The following is a 10,118-nucleotide window of genomic DNA, read 5'->3' as shown; positions in this document are numbered from 1 at the left end:
TGGCGGCGGCCGAACCCGTCGGAGGTGAGGAAGACGACCTCCTCTCGTCGTTCTCTAGCTATGGGGGTACTTGGAGGATGGTATGAGGCTGCCTGAGGGCTTAGACGATCTTGGGGGCCTCCTTTTATAGTGCAACGAGGTCGGTTCCGACGGTGGCCGCGGATAAGATCGTTGGCGACCGCCGTTCTGTTGCTGCAGGCGACATGGCGACGACGAGCGCTAGCGGACGACCTTGTAGATGAGGTCGGGCTGTTCCACGAGCGAGCTGGCGCGCTGGTGTGGTTCGGGCGGCGCCGTCCATGGCAGAGCCCTGCTGCAGCCGTCAGCGGCTAGCGTCGGTGGTGTTGTGGGGCGCCAGGAGGAGGGGTCCAGGCGGCTCTACGGTGAGGGAGAAGTCGGGGCGCTGGCTGCGAGTGGGGAGTGGCCAGAGCGGGTGCAGGGAGGTAGCCGTGCGACGCGGCGGATCGGTGCGCGTGCGTGCCAAACGTGCGCTCTGGGCGCGCCCAGAGCACGCACGCTAGCTGCTTGACGAAATGCCAATGCATGCCACAGAGCTTGGGTGAGGCTGGCAATTAGCAGACCTAGGTTAGGAGTAGCTAGGAGCTTAGTGGACATGGTTACTGCGTCAGTGGATCAAGATCACAATGCAAACCCAAAGTTCATACCCAAACTGGCCATGCTCACAGGGTGTTTGACAAAATGCCATGGGCATCTAGGTAACTCTTGGGGTGGCCCAAATTTCCAGAGTGGGGACTCTTTAGATGATATAGAGGGTGGTGAGGTTAGTTTGCCAAAAGCTCAAACTTGTTAGTGTAAGTTTTGCAAAACTCCAGTTCTGGATAGAAGGAAAAGAACATAATTTCATGAACCAAAAGTGCTCCAATGAGTCCAACCTCCTGGACTTAATGGTTTTGTAGCATGGGCTATAAGTAGGAAAAGGAATCATAGCTAAAAGGGCAAGTTAAAAGGTGGTTGCTGTACAAATCACCATGCTGGACCAGAATGAAAAAGAGGTTGATTCACTCAAATTTTTCAAAGAACATCCAGGGGTTTTTGCTTAATGTTGAATGAAATACTCCTATTAACATCCCATAATTTTGGTGGAAGCTTCAAAGAAATATTTGAATAGGTTGTAGTGCAAAATTGCTCTCTCGATCAGATTTGAAAACTTTGTGTAGAGCTCAAAATATCCAAAGAATGAAATATATTTCTGCATAAAAGTGATTCAATAACATCACATGACTTCTCCAAAATTTGTTTGGAATTTCAGATGAATTTATAAAAGGGTTGTAGTACAAATGGGACCCTAAAACCATGGGAAGCCATTTTTGAAGAAATGAAGATCAGGAAAAATAATTATACAATTAATCCCATAGATAAAAGAAAAGTTTTCTTGAGAGGGTAACAAGTTCCAATATATTTGGAAAGTTTTCACTTGGGGTAAAACTCCATAATAACCAAGAAAGAATGGTTCTGAAATCAAAAGAAAGATCCAGAAAGTGAAAGTTTAAATCTCCTGGCAAAATTTTATTTAATAAAACAAGGCCAAAATTTTGGGGTGTCACACTCATCCAACTCCTGGAGGGTCTTCTGGGATTCGGTCTTGGCAGACTTGGCATTTTCAATAGCCACCGCGAGCTAGGACGCTCGCGTCTTTGAGTCAAGCTCCAAACTCTCATGTTTTTCCATGAGAGCCTGGAGCTCTTGCCGTACCTTGCCAACCTCGGCCTCATACTTCTCCTGCTCGGTGCGCTCCGAGGCCGCCCTCTTCTCGGCCTCGACCAGCGCTTGCTGAAGGGTCGCCACTTCAGACGTTGCCCTACAATAGCCACGATAATCCTGTCATTCTTTGCAATTGCACCTTTCTATATATATTTAAAAACAAGGTATTTCTTACCTTCATTGTCCTCGAGCTGCTTCTTGGCACGCCCGAGCTCTTGCTCGGACCGCTTGAGATTTTGCTTTAGCGTGTCCACTTCCGCAGTCAGTGCGGCGGACGCAAGCAGAGAAGCCTGCATACGCATATTGACTCATTTTTGTTAGACTCCTCCTAATTTTATTTGATCCTCTATTCGGCTTTTCTTCCCGAACGCCAAATAGAGCATCAGGGGCTACTGTCTATGCGGTAATATTATTTAGACATTCTTTACTTACCTCAAAGCCTGTCAAAAGGCTAGTACAAGCTTCAGTCAGTCCGCTCTTGGCGGACTGAACCTTCTGGACCACCACACTCATAATAGTGCGGTACTCCTCGTTGATGGAGGCGCCTTGGAGCGCCTCCAACATATTGTCCGGCGCCTCCGGTTGGACGGGGGCCACCGACACGGTGGGCTTGCTCCTCTTGGAAGGAGGTCCCCCGCCAGACTCTGGAACCTTTGAAGGTTCTAGAGCGGTGTCCGGCCTAGAGCCGGACTTGGAGCCCTGGGGGGTTTCATCCCCTTTACTCCTGGAGTCCGGGAGGTCGCCTTGCGGCGCCTCCAGGACCACCTCCTCCCAACTTGGAACCTGTTGGGACAACACTTCGGTGTCGTCCGTAGGGCGGAGGGAGGAAGCCGTCGGAAGCGAGTTCACATCCGACGAGTCCAGTGAGCCGCTCGACGACGCGTCGAGCCGGTCTTTGGGTGCGCTGCATAAACATATTCGACGTAAGGAAAAGCTGTGCAATAAATGAATGCTATGAATTACTCTGGTATCTGGATACTTACGATTTTGCCAGGGGCTTGGCCCTAGGCTGCCACTCCTCTCCACCGTCGTCGGCGTCAGTGGAGTAGTCCATAGGAAGGGTTTTCCCCTTCTTGGACACTCCGGCCTCCCCAGAGAGGGTGGCCTTCCTTTTCTTCTCTCCTCCCGCTGGAGGGGTTTAGGTCTCTTCTTCTTCCTCATCGTCTTCACGGGAGGAATGCGCCTCGGAACCGTCGGATGATGGATCCGACACCTCCTGGCGCCGGGCACTCTTTCGAGTCCCCGTGGCCTTTTTTGCGGCCTTCTTCTCCGGCACCACGTAGGGTGCCGGAACCAGCAGCTTCGCCAAGCGAGCGTCCGCTGGGCCTTCGGGCAAAGGAGCCGGATAGTTGATCTGTCCGGACGACACCTACCAGTCCTGTCAAAGGTAAGGGAGCTTAGATCCCACATGGAGTCAAACTATGAAAAACCGATACCCTGTAAAAGGAAAAAACAGCTTACCGCATGAGCGTGACGCTACGTACTAAATCCGCGATCCTCGGTAGCGGATGCGGGGGCCTCGGCGCCCTTGAACAGCCCCTTCCAGGCATCTTCGTATGTCGTGTCGAAGAGCCTGCTCAGAGTTTGGTGCCGCGCCGGGTCGAACTCCCACAGGTTGAAAGCCCATTGTTGACATGGGAGGATCAGGCGGATGAGCATAACCTGGACAACATTGACAAGTTTGAGCTTCTTGTCCACCAGGGTTTGGATGCATGTTTGGAGTCCGGTCAGCTCTCCTTTTTTACCCCACGATAGGCCCGTCTCCTTCCAGGAGGTAAGCTGCGTAGGGGGTCCGGATCGAAACACGGGGGCTGAGACCCATTCGGGGTCGCGCGGCTCGGTGATGTAAAACCACCCCGATTGCCACCCCTTCAGGGTCTCCACAAAGGAGCCCTCGAGCCATAGGACGTTGGCCATCTTGCCCACCATGGCGCCTCCGCACTCCGCCTGGTTGCCGCGCACCACCTTCGGCTTGACGTTGAAAGTCTTGAGCCATAGGCAAAAATGGGGGCGGATGCGGAGGAAAGCCTCGCACACGATGATAAACGCCGAGATGTTGAGGACAAAGTTCAGGGCCAGGTCGTGGAAATCCAGGCTGTAGTAGAACATGAGCCCCCGGACAAATGGGTGGAGGGGGAAGCCCAGTCCATGGAGGAAATGGGGGAGGAACACCACCCTCTCATGGGGCCTAGGGGTGGGGATGAGCTGCCCCTTTTCAGGAAGCCGGTGCGCGATGTCGTTAGACAAGTATCCGGCCTTCCTCAGTTTTTTGATGTGTCCCTCCGTGATGGAGGAGACCATCCACTTGCCTCCCGCTCCGGACATGGCTAGAGAAGGTTGAGGTGGGGAGTGCGGACTTGGGCGCTGGAGCTCGAGTTCGCGAGAATGGATAAGCAGGGGAGGAAGAAGGCGTAGGTGAAAAGGTGGATCCCTATCCCCTTATATGGGTGGACGCAACTACGTGTCCCCACCAGCCTGGTAAAACTCGCTTATCTCCAAGTGCCGTAATCAATGGCGCGGTTGGGTTACCCACGCCCGTATTGATGAGAATCCCGGAATAAGGGGACACAATCTCTGCTTTAACAAGACATGCCAAGGAAACTGCCTCGCATGACGCGCTGAGGTGGGATAATGAAACGACTTGGATAAAGGCTTGGTCGTGGTGTGTCACACTATGGAATACGTCATCAGATTAGATTTGTGTAAATATTATTCTCTCTATGGCAATATGTGCAAACTTATTTTGCAGAGCCGGACACTATCTTTGTGTTCAAAATCTTCTATGGAGTACTTGGAGGAGGAACCCGCCTTGCAATGCCGAAGACAATCTGTGCGTTGGACTCGTCGTCATTCAAGCCTAGTTCAGGGGCTACTGAGGGAGTCCTGGATTAGGGGGTGTCCGGATGGCCGGACTATACCTTCAGCCGGACTCCTGGACTATGAAGATGCAAGACTGAAGACTTCGTCCCGTGTCCGGAATGGACTTTCCTTGGAGTGGAAGGCAAGCTTGGTGATACGGATATGCAGATCTCCTACCATTGTAACCGACTTTGTGTAACCCTAACCCTCTCCGGTGTCTATATAAAACGGAGGGTTTTAGTCCGTAGGACAACATACACAACAACAATCATACCATAGGTTAGCTTATAGGGTTTAGCCTCTTCGATCTCGTGGTAGATCTACTCTTGTACTACCCATATCATCAATATTAATCAAGCAGGACGTAGGGTTGTACCTCCATCGAGAGGGCCCGAACCTGGGTAAAACTTCGTGTCCCTTGCATCCTGTTACCATCCGGCCTAGACGCATAGTTCGGGACCCGCTACCCGAGATCCACCGGTTTTGATACCGACACCACCCTTAACCCAACCACCGGAGCAACTTCTGACGCCCCATCCACGGCCGCAGATCCGCATCGTCGACACCATCCTTAACCCAACCAACGGAGCAGCTTCACCTACGCCCTTGTCCACGACCAATAGTGGCAGTACATTACACAAAATCATAGGTGGCATGTAGGAATTCTAGTGCACTACATTAGGCTCCCTTAGAGTGCTTGCTAGTCCAGCATACAGAGTCATGGCTAGTTTATGGTACACACACAATCGTTAATTGGTGGTTTAAATATGCGCAAGGATATGCAATGTAGTATCATGTAGAGATATCTGAAATTAGCCGTGTCAACTTGCAGATTGGGTTACACAATGAAAAAGTACAAGATGTAGTGCACCAGTGGCGATGGCTCGCTGGAGGAACCATAGTGCTGCAGGCAGGGGATCGAGGTAGAGGGAAAGGGGAGAGCAGATGCAAGCGGGCAGGGCAATGAATGCTTGTGTGTTTGTTTTTACTTGAGGGTCAAGTGTGACATGGGCGTCAGCAGTTGCATTTTGAGTGTAATATAGGCAGACAACAGAGTCATTTCACTATTCCCCTTCCCTTCAATTTTTAGTGAGGTTCTACCCGAAACACCCCCCTCCAAAGCAAAATTCGTTAAGCCCAAGCCCATAACTCAAAAATGACTTCTTTACATCTTTTATGACTTATTTTGACAATATGCCCTGAAAAGGCATAATCGAACTGGCCCTTAACCTGCAATTCAATGGTGCGTGCAATGATGAATCACTCCTACCTGCTATCTGTACATTTAGGCATCATCATACATGGCATAATCTAATACATGTGCATACGGTTGTACATTCTGGAATATGAAATATTTATGTTAGTTCATACGTTGCACATGATGTTTAAATGCCCCTTAAATCTGGTCAGTCAAGTGATGGAATTTAAGCCTCCTAGTTTGCATCTTTCCTTGATATGTAAGATTTGCTCACACATCCGTTCAATTGCTTGTTTGCATCAGCCAGCCATACTCAGACTATTTGCTTTGATTACTTGCTGTTCTTAACCTAACACTCTAACATAGCTTGTCAATGATTTAAACACTAAGGGCTGCTGTAGTGGGGCCTTGTCTAACTCATAGGTGACATAAAGGTTTGGTTGTACACTACAGTAGGCAAGTATGTTAGGAAAGTATGCATATTTATCTTCCAAGGAGACGAGTAACTAGTTGACATAATTATGTGGTGTTGTTTTGTTATAATCTCATCCTTTTGTGTTCACAAACTGGAAAGTATGCATATTTATCTTCCAAGGAGACGAGTAACTAGTTGACATAATTATGTGGTGTTGTTTTGTTATAATCTCATCCTTTTGTGTTCACAAACTGGAAAGTATGCATATTTATCTTCCAAGGAGACGAGTAACTAGTTTGTGTCACCTCGTAGAGGGGGTGCAATGAAGATAAGATTGAGGATTTCCAAGTATAAGATGTTAGGAAGGAGCCTTGCAAGAGAAGTAGGAGCTGCGCTGAGCCTCTTCTACCTGCCACTACTAGGGAAAAGCCTAGCAGCAGCGCGGGTTTTAGGCCTATCAGCAGCGCGAGCACCCGCGCTACCAATAAGGTGCTACAGCTAACTAGATAGCAGTAGCGCGGATGCCACCCACGCTACTAGTACGTCTGTTACTAGTAGCGCAGATGGCAGCGCGCTACTACTATCTCAACCAGCGCTACTACTATCCTAGGTAGTAGTAGCGTGCACTTCTCCTCCCACGCTACTAGTAGCTAATTAGGAATTAAAAAAAATTAGATGCATTATTTCTGGATAGAAAATAGACATGCCCAGTGCAAAATAAACTCATGTCAAGGAACAACATATCAACTGAAAGAAATCACAACATCCCATTTAACATCAGACTCGTGTCAAGGAACAACATCTCAACTAAAAGAAATCACGACATCCCATTTAACATCAGACGAACACAACCATCATCTAAAGGTGGGTACCTTCCCTAGCATTCCACCACCAACCTAAACAGACCACTTCTCTAGCATTCCACCACCAGCCTAAACAAGGCTGGTCCTTACTTGTTGCTTGACACGTGAAGAAGGTCGGGTACCCTCCTTATTACACGAACGAATCCAGGGAAGACACTGTCGGTGGCTCCGAACACGGCTTCCGCTTATCTGTAGACAAGGAATAGTTTCAACTAACAAGGAAAATGTGAACAAAGAGCAATTAGTAATTCTGAGACAAGAAATAACTTCTGTTGTAACCCGTGCATTGTATTCTATCCCAAGCTAAACTACCTAGTATATGTCGTAGTCATGGTGAACTCGCTTTCATTTTCAGAAAATCATGTATTCTATCCCAAGTGCAGCAACAACTTTTGTGATATGAGAAACGCTAGCTAGTATAAAAATCATTAGGTAAAATATAAAAAGTTAACTTGTGTGGCCAGAAGTTTGCAGCTATTCGAGCAATTCAGATCATTAGTAATTAACCTAGCCGAGGATACTCCTAACGTATATAACATAGTAGGCTCAAGCAATTGTTAGCTTCATTCTGTAAATCCTAGAGATGTATGCAAGTTATATTCATCCATCCAACTACATGCCTGAATTGCTCTACCAAAAATTTCATCAGTTCACCGACAGGAATCACACCCAAACAGTCTCTACAGCTTCTGGCTACAGCCTAACTAACTTCTCCGCATATTTTAGTTGTGTTCTTATGTTGACTATCAATGACTAAAGTCGTAATCTTATCTTCACCAGGTTAAATGTGGCTCGGCTAACTCCCTAATGCAAGTAAATTCTAGAGCCCAAGGAAGAAGAGTATTGGCGACTGACCTGAATGGCAACCTACCACTTCAGCAAACCGGCAGTGTCGTCTCTCCCCGTCAACCATCTATAACACCAAACCGATAAAACAAGCCTAATGAAATGTACTCTGCTTATATGTGCCTATTTTATTCGACGAAGCATATTTTCAAGAAAAATGATGTCAAACTGTACACTGGAAGACCATATCAAAGTTCAAAACAACATTTATAGTGATATAATGTGACATTCAGACATTCAGATCCATTATTATCTACAAACATATGGACCAATAAATATACTACTTTTTGCTACATGAATTGCAACCTGCGGAAAATGCAAAGGTCAAACAAAATCCCTTGATATTGTTAACCCTTTTCTCAAACTCAAAGCTACAACTGGTCATGCCAAATTAGATTGGTCAACTACAGTTTCAAATGGTAGACTCGCGTGCACTCTTCCAAAGCATAATGGTCAAGCATCTACCTAAAACAAATATTCAGGTCTATTCATGAGGTTCAGCGTGCTTCCAGGGTTTCGAGCTCCACCATTGACACTGGACAGCAAACATAAGGTTTCTGGCAGATCTTCTTGTGCACAGAGTGATTAGGACAGTAGCGAAATTAACTAGGATTCAGAGTTAGGTCGGTAATTTTACCGCGCCGGGGAACTTGTGGATCCTCTCCTCGTACTCCAGCGCCGGCTGCTGGCTCTCCCCCTCGGCGCCCACCTGCGCCTCATCTTCAATCGCCGGAAAGGGGGGAGGAGGAAAGGGGTTCGTCAGCTAGGAGCACAAGGTGAGCGGAATGGACGGGAACGCGAATGGGGGCTGGGTTTAATTTACCTCGTGTGACGCTGCCGTCATCGTAGCCATAAATAAACAGAGTGAAGCAAACAAATTAACATCAAATCAATCGACCCAGTTATCTTCTCCACATACACACACGCATAATCTGCAATCATATGTGTTCTGATTTTAGTGTTTTTTGATTCGGCGAAACAACAATAAATGCTTCTTGTTTGATTTCATAGAGAATACCACTCTGCTGGAGCGTCTATTCCTCTCCCTGCAAAACATAACAAAATTCAGAGCTTCCCCTAAATTTAGATTAGCAGGAAGCAAAACTGAAGCAAAATTCAGAGGTACCAGTTTGGCACTGCAGCTCGTCCATCTGGTCCAGCGTCGATGTTGCCCTGCACGCACAGGAGCAGGTCAACCTGGACATGATAATCACAAGGGAATAGAGAAGCAAATTTTTGGTCTGAAACATATACGGCTCTCTGTACAAAAGATAGATACAGTAGTTGACAAAATAATATTGACATAAGTGTAGGCTCTCTGTAAACAACAAGGGCTCTCTGTAAACAACAAGGGCTCTCCGTAGAAACAAATTGGCAGGCCTCATCCCTTGTCAAACAAAAATCAAGGGCTTGTCCCTGGTCACGCACGCAGCAGTGGCTCGCCGGGCCGAGGCAGGAAGGAGGGAGGTAGGGGAAGGAAGAGGGGAGGAGGAGGCGGAGTAGCTACCTCTCCCGGCCGGCGGCGACGGTATGCTAGACCTGGCGGCGGGCAGGTTGAACTGGGGCAGCCGCGATTTAAGACTAGGGCGGCGGCGAGGTAGACGGGGTCAGCAGGGGCTACGGCGAGGCAGCAGGGCCGGCGAGGATGCAGATCAGGCCGCAGCCGCCATGGAGTTCAGGGAGGGCGAGAGGTGGCGGCTAGGTCAGGGAGAGGGGAGGCCGAGCGAGACTCCTCCGGTGAGCGAGACGCCCGGGATGGGGTGGACCGAGGACGAGAGAGTGGTGGGGTGGGAGTGGATCGGGCCGGGGTGGATGGTGCAGCACTGGACACGCTTAGTAATAGAGTGGGGGTGTTACCTGCGCTATAGCTACTAACTTAGTAGTTGCGCAGGTTTTAGACCCCTCGCTACTACTGTGGCCTATTCCGAGAGGCATGGTGAAGACCACTTAGTAGCAGCGCAGGTTTATACCCCACGCTACTACTATAAACTTAGTAGTAGCGCGGTTTTTATGCCCCTCGCTACTACTAATTAGCAGTAGCGCCTCCTTTTAACCGCGCTGCTGCTAAGATTCTGTGTATAAGGTTTTTCCTAGTAGTGTGCTAAGGTAAGTCACTGTATGCAACTCCACAGTTCAATTCCTTGTTTGTTTCAGGCATAGTTAATTTTCTCTTTTCAATTGCTTTATTTGTCCTCAGTTAATGAGATGCAAAAAT

The 10,118-nt window shown here is 48.4% G+C and overlaps 1 long non-coding RNA gene across 1 annotated transcript; it reads right to left on the bottom strand.

The window, feature by feature from the left end:
- Positions 1–7,024: 7,024 nt before the first annotated feature.
- Positions 7,025–9,467, bottom strand: LOC119297857. Its single transcript, XR_005145744.1, has 6 exons — positions 9,030–9,467; positions 8,922–8,949; positions 8,727–8,835; positions 8,541–8,623; positions 7,913–7,970; positions 7,025–7,246 (listed from the first exon to the last, which is right to left on the bottom strand). It is a non-coding gene; the product is annotated as an uncharacterized LOC119297857 (long non-coding RNA).
- Between the last annotated feature and the right edge of the window lie 651 nt (positions 9,468–10,118).

This window comes from Triticum dicoccoides, chromosome 5A, assembly GCF_002162155.2.
Source record: "Triticum dicoccoides isolate Atlit2015 ecotype Zavitan chromosome 5A, WEW_v2.0, whole genome shotgun sequence".
In the NCBI taxonomy this organism is placed as follows: domain Eukaryota; kingdom Viridiplantae; phylum Streptophyta; class Magnoliopsida; order Poales; family Poaceae; genus Triticum; species Triticum dicoccoides.
Note: the sequence above shows the minus strand (reverse complement) of the source record. Positions and strands in the feature narration are given on the sequence as shown.